This window comes from Battus philenor, unplaced genomic scaffold (genome assembly GCF_028537555.1).
Source record: "Battus philenor isolate CCGP_79_NKW_IND1 unplaced genomic scaffold, ilBatPhil1.0.hap1 SCAF_4, whole genome shotgun sequence".
In the NCBI taxonomy this organism is placed as follows: domain Eukaryota; kingdom Metazoa; phylum Arthropoda; class Insecta; order Lepidoptera; family Papilionidae; genus Battus; species Battus philenor.
The window spans coordinates 7,086,027-7,103,496 of NW_027181704.1; the positions used below are offsets into that span (position 1 = coordinate 7,086,027).

The window sequence follows — 17,470 nt, forward strand, 5'->3', positions numbered from 1 at the left end:
TTCTAAACGTAATTCTCTTAATAAGTGAAAAGGACCGATGATTCAGGTTTAAACAGTTATAAAGAAATTTCAAAATGGGTTTTCTCGTAGCCACCATTTTAAAAGATAAGACAATAAAGAAATTGTATCCATTGATTATTTACATGGTTTATAGATTTTTTTCTATTCAAATAACTCCTTAATATTTGTTAACTACTTACTGTCTAGTACTCAACCTGAGCAAATATTAGGTAGTTCTGGATTTAGTGCAATGTAGTTCAATTATTTAATTTCAATATTATTTATTTATTTAAATATTTGAAAAGACTACTTTTAGCATTTTGTCCAAGGTACCATTTTCGTTTCCCAAAAAGAATTGGTGGACATCATTCCTTCTACTGGTTTTTGTAATTATTTTATTTAGGCGATCAAACAACATCCGTAGTGTACTTTTGAACTAAAATTTTGTCATCAGTGTTAACATATCCTTACGTACGTCGTTATGTAACCACTAAGATAACTTCAGCATTTTCTTGTTTAAATTCTGCCCGGTGAATACTGTATAGCAATTAAGAATATAATTATCTTAAAAATTGATTTATTTAAATTGCACTTTATAAAAGTTTCGAATACGACTATATTAACATTCAAAGAACAGGTATCAACTTTAAAAGGATTTTATTTTACATTTATTGATAATTCATTCATTAAATTTTATTTTGTTCTGCTACTGTTAAACAATATGTTAACCTAATAGCAGACATTTTAGCCCTGACAATATAATGTAGGAAAAAGCTCAAATATTTGTAGGTATAATTTTATGTACGTCCGCTCTATTGATCCGTCGGATTTTTCTTGTACGGTATATATATTTTTCTCACAATTCGTATGTAATGTTTCGCTCAAGATATTACTAAATCATTATACTTCAAAAACATTCCCTTTATAAAGACTACTGTAAAAAGTCTATATAATTTTGTACATACAGGTGGGCCATAGCAAATAAAATTTCGTGGCTTTGGAAAGAAAATTTATATTTATAATATAATAAATACATAATCATTTTGTATGCCATGTAAACGTTTACTCTCCTAGGATCTAGACTGCAAATTCGTCAAAACTCTCTGGCACATCGCTTGTTGGACAGCTGATATTTTTTGGCTAATATTTTGTTTTTGAGCCTGGCAATCGTCGTCGGTTTATTGGCATAAACGCGGCTGTAGGCTGTTGTAGGCTGTTGTGTAATATAATATAATATAATATAATATTATATAATATAATAAAATTATTTTATCATGACCTTTTGAATTAATGTAACTAGTTTTATTTTTTGAAAGCAATGCTTTACGCCGCATCGTTGAGAACAGGTTGTGATGGACCTGCACTGCTAAAAAATGATAGGAACACAAACCTTTCCGATCATGTCGTTCAAGGGCAGCCGCTATTTCGAGAATACTTTTTCTAAGCTCTCTTCCGAGCGAGGCATAATAAATGTGACGCCTTGGAAATTTATTATAAATTATCGAAATTTACCAGTTCTTGTTTAGTTTGTATTATTAACAAAAACAAAGTCTGATTAAATTAAACATGAAATAATTTACCTTTGATGACGTCTTGTTTATTGTTGCTATCCAGATTTCAAATATTTATAAAAAAAAAAACATTTAGGAATTCGTAAGTTTCTTTAAAACGTCCTTTACCAAATACGCGCAGCTTTTATTCTCTGGAAAGCGCATATTTATAATTTCAACTGTTGTTTAATATGATCTTAAGAATCAAATATCTGTATTATTAATCCAAATTGTGACAAATATCATTGACCTCAGTACAAAATAATTTTTGAACCTCTTTGATTAATTTTTAAAGTTATGATTACATGTTCTTAAAATTTAGTATAAAGATAAAATAGTATTAAATATTTTCGAAATTTTTTTGAAATTACCCAAGTAACAGATTGTTTAGATTTTTAAACTGCTTTGAATAGGTAGAGATGAAAGTTTCAAAAAGGCGATTCAATATGTATGATAATTTAATTAAGGTTTCCTTAATTGCTTGTAATTTGTTTACTTTCCATTTAATTTTCAAATGGTATATCTGTATTGTCCCCATCTACCTTCACATATCTGTAACGTTAATTTTAATTAAAATTTATTGACACATTTTGAACTAAATGATAATAATATGTTAGATGAACCGATAATTAGAAAATAATGATTCTGTAGTGAATATAACTCTAGGAATGTTTACTAATACTATTGCGTGTGCTGTCTCAATTTGAAAATTCATGTTGGTATGTAGGTACGTAGTACTGTAACCTATCCGATCTCGTATCAACTGTTTAGTAATTAGAATTGTCGTATAGATTTTACTCGATTTCTAGATATTAATAGTCGATAAGTAAAATATAATATTCCAATGTTTTATTGTTTTAGATGAATTTATTTTGATAACGATCATATTATTGTAATTTGATTACGACCCGTGTTTTATTAACAAATTTCCACGTTATTTGTTATTTATGTCAGTTAGTTTATATAGCGTAAATGTTACCCAATGTGATGAAGCCAAAATATAGTTAAGTCGTTTCTATAGTAGATGCCAATGTATGTGGTAAAGCCTTTAGTCTTGGAATTCAACAGCAGCAAAGGAAAGGTGCACCAATATTGGGCGGTATTGGTGTATTTGGTTAAAGATTCCTCCAAATACGTATGTTTTTAAGACATTTAAGCCTAAATAGAGATATTGTTGTTAAACTTGATGTATTTTAGAGAATTATTGATTAAATCGATGTTACATAGATGTTTATTGTATATACTGAATATAAATGAGATGAGAGCAGTATGAAGTGTATTGAGTGTTATAGAAGGCTGTATTTTTGGGTGATATTTTAGAAAGGAAGGCATCATATCTTTGGTAATGTTTATTAAAAACAAGAGGTGTTCTGCGAGGATGGCATTAAGATTGTAAAGATGTGATAAATTATAAGGACTTTAGATCTAGTGTTGTTGTGCTATTAATAAAGATGTTCAAATGTGGTTATTGTTTGTTTTATTTATCTAAAACGAGGTGTTCCCGTTCACGCATCGCATTTAAAAAAAAAGGTAATATATATACCTTTTTATTAGATATAAAGGTAAATATATACTACTTACTACTATATACTTTTATACATATAGTATATGTATATATATGTTTATACATAATGATCTGTTTAATTATAATGATACTTGTTCAAAGAGAAAGGGGCATAAGATAATCCATGGAGGAGGCCTACATAGTGAACGTCTTACTTAAGTGATGATGATGATGTCAACATGTACGCATATTAAATTTCGACTACCGAAGGTAATTGTAAACATTGGGTAGTTCGGATTTTAGGCCTTGCCACCCGCTTTTTTAAAATATTGATCTTATTTGTATTATATTATTAAATGATCTCCATAGGAGGCGGTGGAAAGAAATTTTCATGAAAAAAATTGAAGCTCAGGCAAGTGTTTCATGTAGTAGCAATAGCATAAGCTACCCAAGCGAGTTTGGAGAAAAGTTGCTAACAAGTTATGCGATAATGTATTGTTTGTTGATGATACTTCTTTAATTTTAAAAGTAGATCGTAATAACGATAATTATGATGAAGTAAATGATGCAATGTCGCAAATACTTCTTTGGTTTAGTGCTAATAACTAGGAATTACTAAACGCATGGAAGACTCAATTTTATTTTCCAATAACAAGTTGAAGAGACTAAAGCTTAAGTCTCAATAATGAAATTATTAAGTTTACTGACTTCACGGTATTTTTAGGAATAACTCTAGACTCGACACTTCAATGGGGCGCCCATCTGGCAATATCTATAATGTTGGTTACCTACAAAAATATCCAAAAATATTTTAAAAATTAATAGACTAAAAACTAATAATAGACTAGAATAAACACGTAATATAACATAAAATAAACGCACAATAAACATAATAGACACGGTGTTAATACAGGGAATATAAATAAGCAGTATCCTCCTAGTTTTCATCATCGAAAATTTAATAAATCATTTATGGCACAAGGTATGCAAATTAAATTCCACAATCAATTTTGGATCTATTACTGGAGAGATTTAAAACCTGTATTCAAAATATATTATTGTAAAAGTGTATTATTCTATTAAATAATAATATAATGTGCGGAATTATATGTTGTTGTTAAAATTATATTTATAATTAACAACTGTATTAATAATTAGCAACTGTTTAGTTTCTCGCCGGCTCTTCTCAGCAGAACTGTCTTCATAGCCGGTGGTAGCTTCCTATAAGTACAACAATCCCAACATTTTATTTTGATTGTCGATTCGAAAGTACTCGTAACAGCCTTTTCGAATAAATAATATTTTGATTTTGATTTTCGAATAGTACTAAGAGTATCGTATACATATGTATGTATACTACGTTATAATACTCGCGGTATTTTATTGTTATTCGTATTATTACAATTAAATCCAAAAAGTTTTTAATTATACTTATAGTGTAAAAAAGTTGACTGCACTGTGTCATAAATTTATTTTACAGATTTAGTAATTTTATTATAAATGAACTACTTCGCAATTTTATTATTAGAATTGAATATTAGTTAAATCAATTAAGGATATATCACGTGTAATCTGAGTCGGTTTAAAAATCAATCATACTTATGTTGAGCGTGTGTATTTATTAAAGTATAAAGGTGATCTTACCGAATTGAAAATGCAATCAAATTATTCTTTCCCTTTATTTTTTAGAAAGTCTCTCATACATTTAAACATTTTCTGTCGGTTTTCAATATTGCATTTCGCTTTCATTTATTTTCCGTCTTTGATCTAATATGTATCTTTCGGTACGATAAAGATAATGTGACAGATGAATCGATGAGCGCTCAACCAATTTATTAATGTCATAAACCAAACCGTTAAAAAGAAAACTGTTTATATAATAACGATTAGTCTTTTATTACGTAAACTTAATAGATCCACACGATTTGTCCACTTTCGACTTTTCCGTTGATTTTTCCAGTGTGCATATTGATGATCGAAAGTTATAATATAATAACTGTTTATCTTTCTAAAAGCCTCCAATGAATAGCTTTGATATTTCTAAAAGATATGGCATTTAATATTATAAAAGTCAAAATACGGAGTTATAAAAACCATTGAAAAGAATTACAAAAACATTGTGTTTATTACAGACTTGTATGTCTAGTATGTTGTATGTAGACTTGTTTGTAGCATATTGTCTTAAAAAAGTCAGACTCGCTTTTTTTGTAATCTCATCGAAGACAGTTTTTCAATGATGATAATGTACGAAGATGAATCAATGATTATAGATGAGACTTGTATCATTTTTACAATTAATTTAAAAACAAGACACTTTTGAATCCTAGAAGAATTAAAAGAAAAAAGTTCTAGATTTATTTTTGGCTCACGGCAAAAAAGAATAATTATTATTCTACTGCCTTTTATTCCTAACAATGACTAGTCTTGTAAATGTCCTAGAAATAGTTAAATAAAAGTATAAATAATATGTCTATTATCTTATTAAGTAATAATAAATTGAATTATTGCTCTAAATTACTCGGAGAGGTTTTCTCTAAATTTCAAAATTTCCTTTATTTTCGAGGCCGTAGCATCACGTGTAGAAGCCCCAGGAACTTCATTTCCCGAAGGGAAGGAGGCTCATTAATAAATTCGTTTTGCTGGACATAAACACTGATATATGCTATAACTTACGTCCTGTTGCGTTTTTATTTCTTATGATTTTTTCTATATCCTATTTGGAGGCAACTAATAGGGGGCGAGATGTATAGTAATCATTATAAATTTTATGATAATTTTTGATTAACTGAACCAAATTACGTTACCAAGTGACGACACACTGTGTGAATTGTACGATCACAAGTGTTTACAAACGGAGAAGGAGGATATAAATAGGAAAAACATACTTTGGGACCAAATTATCTGTGAGATCTACTAAATCCACTAATTAACACTACGCCATCCTCGTAAAGTACAGCTCAAAGAGAGTATTGTGTGTCATTTAGTACATTACAAGTTAATTATTTAATACATAAAGTCTCGCTTTGAAAGTTTTTCAATATATTTCACTAGCTTTTAACATAACTGGTGTTAATGAACGCGCTGACCTAAGTGACGTTATAAAAATTAAAAATATCTATATTCAAGTGGGTATATCCATGCGCTTTTGGATTGTGGATTATTTTAACAATATAAGTAGTAGGCTACCGTAGGTTAAGAACGCTGATCCGTCGAGAGGAGCCGCAAAGAAACTCAATAGTAGCCCTTTAAAGGAAATTTAACAATTTTTTTCATGTCTACTTTATAATATCAATCATGTAAATGAATCTACAATCCAAGTTTCGATTAGCTAAAACACTCCAATGCTTTAAGAAAGATTTATTTGATGATACACTTTTAATTTTAGATTTAAAACTAAAAATGAAAGGTCTAAGATATCTCGCAGAACTTTATCACATATGCTTAGACCGATATCCAAGAAGGATTCGTTAATTTTTTAAAGCCGAAATGTTTACACATATTGATATAAAGGAGTTCACAGTGTGTGACCATTTTTAAAAAAAATAAACCTTAGTGCATTATACCGACGAAGGCTTCGTCCCCACTTAACATGATGTGGTATGAAAGGCAAGCGTTGTTATAACAAAAAAAGTCAATCTTGCACGTTGCCTACCGATATCGATCTCATTGGATCTGATGCTCTAAATCTAGCTTTTAGAAGTAGGTTACTTATGAAAATAGTATTGTGCATATGCATGGATTGGAAGGGCGACATAGGTGTCATGGTACTAGCATAATGAGACATAAAATCTGTTGTCGTATATAATCGTGTTTTAGAGTAACGAACATATTGCACAATATTTTGTCTAGCAAAATCCTAGGTAGTAAATTGTTTTGAATTGCTAACCGACGGGTTTGTCCTTTGTTACATCAATTTTTTGTATAAAAAAACAAATCAAACGGACGATGTTCGAAAGGTCTAAAACCATATCTTTAATGTGATATCTAATCTAGTGAAGTTTCCATTAATAAAGACGATGGTATGAAAAGAGTGAATAATAATAAAAATATTTAAGGCACAATGTCAATATTAACTATATCAACATAAATATTATACTAAAAATATTACAAATTAGTAAGTAGTTTTTTTTTGAGAGATTATGTCCGTGAACTTTTTAGGTGAATCTTCATCTATAGATTTTATGATTGATCTTTAAAAACTATTGAAAAATTAAAAAAATACAAATCGATATCGGAAAAATTGCTTGTTATGATTTACTAGTTCGTTGTATAAATATATTTCCTAAGTTAAAAGTCGGAAAACTTAGTTTCATGTGAGTTATCACGTTGGCTTCTAAATTAACGTCTTAAATCCTTTATTCTTATGAAATGACATTGCAGTGCCAAATAAGGTCTAACAAATTGTCTTTATATATAAGTTATTATGTGCTGTCGTGGTTTGCGTAGAGTAGCAATTGTCCCGTAGTTCTGATTAAACACGAAGTAAGTAGTATAAATAATTTTAAAATAATGGTACAAATTTTATTATTTGATTTTCCATAATTGATTTTTAATATACTCTATGCAAGACAGAATTTTTAAACTTTGCTAACAACTTTGTTTCAATACGCCATCAAAACTAGGGGATTCCCTTTTTAACTAAAAATCAATGTAATTTTAATAGTTTTGTTTTCACTTTGTTTTGCTAATTTTAGAGTTCAGTTTCAATTATTATTTATTTATTTATTTAACAGTTTATTGTACACAATAAAAACACTAAAGTAACAATACAAATATAACTGACACAACAGGCACTACTTATTTCTAACCAGAAATTTCTTCCAGTAGGCCTACGGAAGGAGATTCATAAAAAGTAAGGCAGACACAACGTGCACAATAATTAAATTGAAATATTTACAATAGATACGACTTTTGACCATAGTTACATACTTAACATGAACATAAATGTATACTTACATATTATACACTTACATAAATAAGCATAATAAATAATATATATACATAATATAAGCATAAATACATATATAACATATATAACTAAAAATATTATAATTACTTAGTGTGTTGTACTTTTTTTTTAAATAGAATATAAATTTTAACGTGTTGCTCCTGGTTTCAAAAGAGGTAAATATTTTTTCAATTTATTTATTGGTAGAGTTGTATAATTATATTTTACATATATTTGCAATTTTTGTTGCTTAATGGGGGGGGGGGGGGGGAGAGCGAGGGAGACATAAATGAATTGCTAACCTCGCAAGAGCAAGAATTCTCTTCTCTAATAAAGAAGATGACTGTGACCGCTCAATAGAAATCTCCAAAGAACAAAATTTAACCTTCAAACAAATTTCACAAGCGATGTGTTTGTCTGACGAAGCTGTAAAGATTTTTTAAAAAAACGATCCCGATCGCGGAATGAGTTTCAAGGTGTCCCAGGTGGTAACTGCGAATATCAATCTCTACAAGGAAATTTATTTTACATTGAAAAAAGCTATTCTTTAGCTGTTGTATCTTTTTGAGAAAGTAAGCAGGCTTACGACAACAGCCACCATAGACTCATCAGACAGTGATTTATTTTAATTTCGTTTTTCATAAGCTAATTGAATACATAGTTTATTTTGTTTCAATTGAATACGTTTTGTTTTATTTTTCATTTATACAATACAATATTATATTATTTTTGTTTTTTTTAAATGTTTACTATGTTCAATTTTCTTTTCAAAAAGTAGTATTTTCGTAACCCTAGAACCTTTCTTCAACCTTTGTATGATTTGTCCTAGAAAATCTTAATTCACTTTGCGTCGTGTTTTTTTGGAACGTAACCACGACCAAAAGAGAGTTAATGATGTACTTTATAAAAGTTAGTTCAAGTAAGAAGTAAAATCTTAAATAATATACTGTATTTCGTTAAAATAAGTTTTATCAACCCAGATGTTAACATTTTTAAATTGATAAATTCATGACACATAAAAGTTTTAAATTAAAAAAGGCCCTTTTGTGATAGTTTACATTCTATCTAGAGAGGTTAGGAATGGAATCAACAAAAATCTATTTGGATTGGCCCTATTTTACTTGCCGTTCATTTCGTGATGTTGGTTATTCCATACAAAGGAATAGTGATACCCATTCGGTTAGAAACAGTTAGCTGCACGCCCAACATGACTTATTACCTGCAAATTAAATCAGTAAGCAAAGGCTTTTATCGCCGTGTGGTATGGGTACCTACGTGACAAGGAACTTTCTTCGGTTGCTTCTATTTTATTTTAGCATTCGCGTCGGTCCGGCGTTCAGAGCGGACGTGTGCTATGTGGTTCGCTTTCATTCCACCCACTATCGCCATTGCCGCCATAATCCAACTGTGAATTTGTTTTTAGTACCGTAACATTGTCGGTCGTATCATTTTAATTATATACCCGTTTATATTTTTCCGCAAGAAGTGTAACAGTGTTATTAAATACGATTATTGTTTCCGTTCAAATGAAAAGACTGATCAACAGCAATGTTCTGTTACTCGAATTTTACTGTTGGTGAAATACAATTTTAATTCTCTTGCTGAATCGGACTGATAAGGTTTGTACATTTGTTTTATGAACATAACTTTTGTGGTTCTTTTTTAAAGATCTTTGTTAGATCGGTAATAAGATTCTTTGAAAACTTTTACTTTTAAAAATTTAATTAAATTTATTTATCTTTTAAAAAAGTTTTCGTAAGTCATTTCAAACTCTATTTAAAAGATAAAATTTGAATAGATACTGTTCAGTTTTTTTATATAAACATTTACGAATTTGTCCAAGTATTGTCATATATTTATGTATATTTACTTACATACGTTATTTATAGATATGGTATAGTTACTTCCTAAAAATATTGTGGATTGAATCTATCAATATAAACCACGACGTGACATTATCAGTTTGATTGTATAAAACTTACCTATTTTAAAAAATGCATTGAGACACATGTTAATAAAAATAATTAAGAAGAAACTGTTTGTTATATCTGAATGACTCCATAATCGATGTTATTAAATATGATGACAAAATTGCAATACCATTATATTTATTACCGTTACATAATATAAGGTAAATATATTTGTTTATATACATATATAAAGTAATTATTAAGCAAATTTGTTATATCGATTCCTACGTTAGAGTATGAAAATTTACCGTTATGTTTATTGACTTCAGAAGAATTCAATAATAAGAAACTAAAAATGTTATTTTCGGCAGCGATGTTTCTGTTTAGTGGGTAAAACAAAAAAATAAAAACTTAAGTGAGATCAGGTAATTTATATGTAAATTGGAACAAAAACATTTATTTATTTCTTATGAAGGTGTTCCTTCATGTATGAATATAGTCAAGTATTAAATTCCACAAAAATATTTTTATTTCAGCTTATGTAACATGAACATTACTTAGCTTCAATATAAGTATAATTGTGCTCCTAACGTCGAAAGTTTTATAAACAATTATGGCAAGTCGCAGTTTTAGGAGATGGTAGAGGTATCAATATCAACGGCGTCTGATAGTTTTATAAACAAACGATACCTGTAAGAGATATTGGTAAGAAAGTTGGCAATAATTGAACATAAACGCCGCTTAGTCTTAAGAAGGTCGAAAGAAATCGTTTGAAAAAGCTGAAGAAGCCATGAATGGATGGAAAGTGAGCTGACAGACGAGATGTGGCAGTTTCTGTTCACACGCTTCTCTTTGGAGAGATAACTAGCGTGATAATTTATTCATTTTGAAATGAGCGTGCTATTACGAACATTTAAAGCCGCACTCGCGTAACAACCGTCACTATTGTTATTATTATTACCCGAAATAAAAATTAAAATTCGTCCTTTACTAACTTTATCCAGTAATATAGAACTGTATACAGCTTTGGTTTAGTTGCTAAACGAAAATTATAACACATAATATTTTCTAAATAACGAATGTTATGTAACCAGTCTTATTAGAAATCTATGGGGAAGGTCTATGGGCTAATGATGTCCAACTACAGCTGAACTGATAATGATTTAACAAGAAACTCGATTATCCTTATGTAAAGTTGATAAGTAATTTTGAGTTATAATTTTGCCTAAGAACGTCGCCACTTTTAATGCAAAAAACCACTTAAAAGTTGCTTAAAAATTTGTCTGCTGCGCATTAAGCTACATATCCTAAAAGACTTGATTAGATGACGTTCTTTCATGTCTATCGTATTTTTATTTGCCACCCCAACTTATGAAAACGAGTTTCTTAATCTCTGTTTGTTTAATCCGTTATAAAGATTTAGGTTATTTTTTAACACAGTTTAAACACCTATGTTGGATCCACTAAAGGTTGTCAGTCTTATAAAAGGCTTGGTTAGTTTTAATGAATATATCAATAAATTTGTACTATTGGGAGCATAACAATAAATAAGCCATATTATTTTCTAACTCAAATAAAATATAGTCTGAGTTTAACATTTGATTGGAGTCGTTAGTGCTATTAATATTTAAATGTTTTTAAATTCAAATTTTAATCAGTCGAATCAAAATAATAGGATATCTATGCGAAAACCAATTTACAATAAAAGGTAATAGAAATTAATTGACTTACATGTTTTTTGTACAATCTATAATTATACTATGCAGAAAGAAAATGTTTTCGTTCGATTATTATAGTAATAACATTTTGTTTTGTTGTTATTATAACAAAAAATTGAAGCGTAAGGCATTTGTTTGTTTTTCTTTAAGTGTTCATGTGGCTGGTAAGTGTATAACAATGCGGCAACGCAACTTGCGGGACGGCCCGCTTTGAGATGGATACGATTGCGCAAAGATGCGCAAATGTAACAAAGTAATTTTCTCATGGAGATTATAGAATGTTTTAGTTTAAAGTTTGGAAAGTATCGTAGCTTTAAAAATTTTATTCACTCTCAATTACTCTAGTTCTGAATTTTAAATTTAGAAACTTAACGTAAACTTAATATAGAAATAGACTTGTTTCTCTTGTTATTTACGAAGTTTGTATATTTACGAAGGTCAATTGAATTCGACCTAGGTGATTGAACTGACTTACACTGAGACTCTCTAAGATCAATCTAAACGCTGTTTTTACATTTAATCGTTTTTTACATTTAATGCGCTATGGGGAATTAAACGAAATGTCATTAATTTTATCTTTATACTATTTTGAACGTTATAAAATGATTGTAATATTTCATACAAAAAAACAGTGCCCTATTGCTCAAAAATATTACTGCTCGATAAGATACACATAATTTAAATTAAGAAAGTTCCTGACAGAATGAGTGGGTTATGAATGTTTTGAGGTTGATTTAAAATCGTTTTAGCTTTTAATTTGAAAATATATATGTCATGATATTATATTGTAGAGTTGTTTTCTTAAATTTAATAATGTCATATCCTGGCTTTATACATCAGTTCACAACGAACGAAACACTCAAAGAGGCCTTTTATCACCTGACTAGGGAGGTGAAGAAATGTCGAACAAAGGATATCACAAAGGTATTAAATAAATTATATTTATTAGCTTTGATGATATTAATAGCCGCCCCAACAGAATTTCTACTGGCAGACTTGTGCTTTTAAAAGTTATTAGCCTGTTGTAGTTCAACAGAAAAATAATTATGTAAATTATAGTTTCACAGTGATATTTTTATTTATAACAATAAAAGTTATGAATTAAATAAATCATAAGGCTTTAGTAGTAATTCGTGACAATATCTTTGTAAAGCTTCATGGTACTCTATATTTTTGACGATTGATGATGATGATCGGACATATGTTGCATTTTTTTTATATTTTTGCTTCATACAGCAAAGATAGTTCGAAAGGGCCCTTTTTGGTTCTTATGGATGTCAAATTTTTACAGATATTTTATTTTGTTCTGCGGTTGGTATAAGAAAAGAAAAGCATTTTCTTTACTATCTTTATCAATTTTGTTTAACAAATTTTCTATCTTCATGGCTTAGTGAAGAAATGAGAGAGTATCAGTCGAATTGTTTGAGCCGTATATATATACATAATTTATGACGTACAAAAAGTATTGCATCAATATCGCAGTATGCGAACGGATCAGGTATTTAGGGACACGTAGGCTTGTATCTATGAATAGCTCCCGACGGGCACTCGGCTCAGAGGTCGGAGGCGGTTAATTGGCGACGAGTCGCTCCAGCCGGTTTGTCCGCCTGTTATTTTACGGCATTTCTGCCTTAGTCAGACCCACATAGTTCTTGCTACATATCTTTGGAACCAGTAGTTATTATAATTTAGTTGTTAAAGCTCAATTTTCATTGCTTAATAATATTTTGTTATATTAAGAGGGGAATGCGCAATGCGAGTATTGGGGTGTAGAAAGCCTTCTAAGTTCTAAACGGAAATTATGAATCCCCTCAATGGCGTCCCTAAAAGTTTTTGTTCCGTAGCCAAGCAATATCGATTGTTTTGAATTTGATTGTATATGTTCACTTGCAATGTTTGATAACTGTATTGTAAACTTCCCCATATTTTTTAAATTTTGACATAGTTGCTTTAAAGTTATTGATAGATTACATAACAATGTTGGTGTAAAAATAATAATTAGAAAATTTTAAGTAATATTTTGGACAAAATAAGTCTTATGTCACTAGTAAAACGTAATTTATTATATTATCAAGCGGGGTTAAAGTAATTTTCTAAAAGAAATATTTAGTGTTTAGTAAGCGACGAGGCCATTGCTCTTAGCTAGACTAAATAAAAAAAAAACGGGGAACAGTTGTCAAACGGGGAGAGAGGGGGATTCACGGTTGAGCGCCCGCGCCACCTGCGAGTGCCCAGCACTGCGATATCGCACTGCCCCGATTGGGTACCTAGCCGCTATGTATCTAAAGAAGCCAATGCAATATAATAATAATGCGATCCTTTCGCATACTGCGATATTGATGCAATACTTTTTGTACGTAATAAATTATGTATATATATACGACTCAAACAATTCGACTGATAGTCTCTCATTTCTTCACTAAGCCATGAAGATAGAAAATATTTAGTTAGCAATTGCCTTTTTTTCATAGGCCTTGACGAATCAACCTATTACTAAATTTTTATGTACACACTTTTTGGCATATTCGGTTTTATTTTTATTTTTGATATTTCCAATAAATGTTATAAGTTTTAATAAATTTTCGAATATATTAATTACGTTTATCAAAATCAAATCACAAATTTTTAATAAAATTTATGAAAAGTTTATTAATAAATACTAGCAAAACACCAAATGTGTATAAATACGGACATAACCATCGATCTAATTTATTAGTATTGTAAGGTAATTATACTAAATTGTTGAATCAAAAATATAAACATCAAAAATTTTAAAACTTTTTTTCCGCCCTCCGCAATATCCACCTTATTTTGCCATCAATTTAGGGTATTTAAAACCGTATTTGATTTAATTTTCAAACATCTTAGTTAATAATATATGTGTATGTATATATATACAATATATATATATGTATATATATATACACACACAAATATATATATATATTTAGATATATAAATATATATATTTTTTTGCTCCGATATACTACCTCACCATAGCAGTTACAGCCGGCCATAAAATATGTAATTACAAAAATCTTGCCCCTTTACTAATAATTAGCCCTGTAGTACCGGTAAACTGCAACAGTCCCGCTATACATAGCTGAGTAAATGTTTCCATAGTTTGTGTTCGTATAATAAGATATTAATACATGCAAGTACCTATATTCAATTTAAGCTAAGCCAACAACAAAAACCTTCCTTTCTTTCTCCGTGGAGTCACTGAGTGACGGTAGTGCCTTCTAAAGACCTCGGCTTAGATGGTCACTGATGATTCAAGGATGCTTAAGGTGCTTTCGGCCCGATGTCCATTTTGGGATTAACATATACAGATATATGGCAGAAAAACTCGCCGCCGTGGAGGACGTAGAAACAGAAAACAAAACGCACAAATATGATGTATCCTTGTTATCACACAAGCGTAAATAATAACATATAAAAAATCTTTCTCCAAAGAATGATTCGTCTAAACCGTCGCATATAGCGCGTTGTAATGTACACAAAAGGCCAGAATTGTAAGTATAAACAAACATTTCAGAACATTTCCACATACATTCCAAACCGTTTAAAACGTACTGTTATTGGGTGTTAATAGGCTTTCCAAAAATGAAATACATGAAATCCCAAATAACAAAAGAATTTCAATTATTTCCTAGAATTCTTTTAAATTAAAATTCAAAATCTCTTTATTCAAAATAGGCATTTACGTGCACTTTTGATTCATTGTCGTCATTATTTTAAGATAACAAGTAGTAAGCTATCGCTGATTCGGAATGATGATCTGCTGTGAACAGTCTGCCAGAAAATCAACAGTTGCCCTTTTGAAGGAAACAATTAAAACATTAAAAATGTTTTTTTTTTTTTGTTTCGGTGGGGGAAATCTTCCGGTATTCAAGATGCCCTGCCTCTGGGGGAAGGACAGGGGTATGTGGGATTCCTACCCACTAAAACCCCCCCCGGTGGTCGCCCTCTGCGCTAAACGGGGGACCGCGGTATCTCCCGGTCAGGGATCGCCACGCGGTCTTCCCTTGCGCCTTGCTATTTTTCGATAGCCCGTCCCGGGGTATGCGTGGATACACTACCCCCGAAACCCTCGTGGTACTATCACGATGGTTCGGGACCACGTCGAACCATCGTCCGCCTCAGAGTCGCCGAAGCTAATGGGAGTTTAGGGCCCCCATCCTAAACTCCCGCGACTCCGAAGGCCCCGTTCATGGTAGGGGAGCACCATTCCTCGGAGGGCCGTCGCGAGGCACGTCTCTGCGCTGACGGCGTCGTCTCCGAGCGGGATCTGTCCTCTGCCGATCCCGTTCGGCTGCCTCCTTCTGGACCATGACGGTCTCACAAAAAGAGGCCACGGCCCTCCACGCCGATGACCCACTCAGCATCGCCGACACGATTGCTGGCAAGGAAAGGTCCTGTCCGATCTCGTCCGCCAGAATCCGCCGCTCCGACTGCCACGCCGGGCAGACCGCAAACGTGTGCGAGGCGGAATCCTGGGCGGCTCCTCCGCAGTGGAAGCAGTTCGCCGTCGCTTCGCGACCAATCCTACACAGGTAATCACCAAAGCATCCATGCCCGGTGATCATCTGCGTAAGCCTGTAGGTGAGCCTTCCGTCTCGTCGCTGCATCCAGGCCTCGAAGACGGGCAGGATCGCTCCAACGACGCGTCTGCGCGCATAGCGCTCTTCCGAGAGCTTAGCGCGCCACGTCGCAAGCGCCCTGCGCCGTTCCTGCCGTCTGACCGCCTCGAGCACACGGTTCGGCTCGCCACCGCCGTCTCGGCGGAGGGTGCGGACTTGGTCGTAGACCCTCGCATCCGACTCCGCTAGAATGTCCAGGGGCGGAAAGCGCGCCAGGACTGTCGCCGCCTCGAACGATATCGTGCGATATCCGCGTACGATCCGTATGGCCATCCTCCGCTGGACGCTGTAGATCTTAGTTCTACAGCGTCGAATCGCCAGCCTTTTTGCCCACACGGGCGCCCCGTACAAGGCTACGGACCGTACGACCCCTGCATAGAGGCGGCGGACTTCCTCCGTGGGTCCCCCGAGATTAGGCAGCAGTCTATGCATGGCACCCGCTATCCTCTCAATCCGGGGGACGAGGCGATCGAAGTGCTCTTCGAAGCCCCAGCGGCTGTCCAAAGTGAGGCCGAGGTACTTCATGTACCGCCCCACCGTGACATCGTGCCCACCGACGCGAACGCGCGAGTCGGGAGGTTCCCTCGTTCGAGGCAACCGGTGGAACCATAGCGCCTCGGTCTTGTTTGGCGCTATTTCCAACCCCAGCCCGCGTATTTTAGCGACGACGACTTCCGTCCCAAGCTCGGCGAGCTCCCTGGTCCTCTCGAAGTTGTCTCCGCTGGCGACTACCAGCGTGTCGTCGGCGTAACAAACGACGCTCACGCCGGCGGGGAGACTGACTTGCAGAACCGCATCGTACGCGAGATTCCATAAGAGTGGTCCTAGGACCGACCCCTGCGGCACCCCGCGCTTGATCTCCCTCCGGTTACTCCTTCCGTTTTGGTCCATGTACACGATGTACCTGTCTCGCAAGTAATCGCCGATGACGCCTCGCAGGCAGGGAGGGACCTCATGCTGGATCAGTCCCTCCCTTATCGCATCCCAGGGCAGTGAGTTGAAAGCGTTGACGATGTCGAGGCTTATCGCCAACGCTACACCACCCCGCGACACGGCCTGCTCCGACAAGGACCGAACGCGCATGATCGCGTCGACGGTCGAACGCCCTCGACGGAAGCCAAACTGGCTGTCGGCAAGATCGGGGCCGACGCGAGACAGATGCTCGCCGATACGAGCGGCAATTATCCTTTCGAACAG

General features: G+C 33.4%; 1 protein-coding gene across 1 annotated transcript in view; it reads left to right on the forward strand.

Moving 5' to 3' along the window:
- The first annotated feature begins 9,339 nt into the window (after positions 1-9,339).
- LOC137928655 (uncharacterized) overlaps positions 9,340-17,470 on the forward strand; it is a 55,976-nt gene continuing 47,845 nt past the window's right edge. Inside the window, exon 1 of the mRNA XM_068771566.1 lies at positions 9,340-9,621. The gene's annotated coding sequence lies outside the window, so the exon portion shown is untranslated. The remainder of the gene's footprint in view (positions 9,622-17,470) is intronic.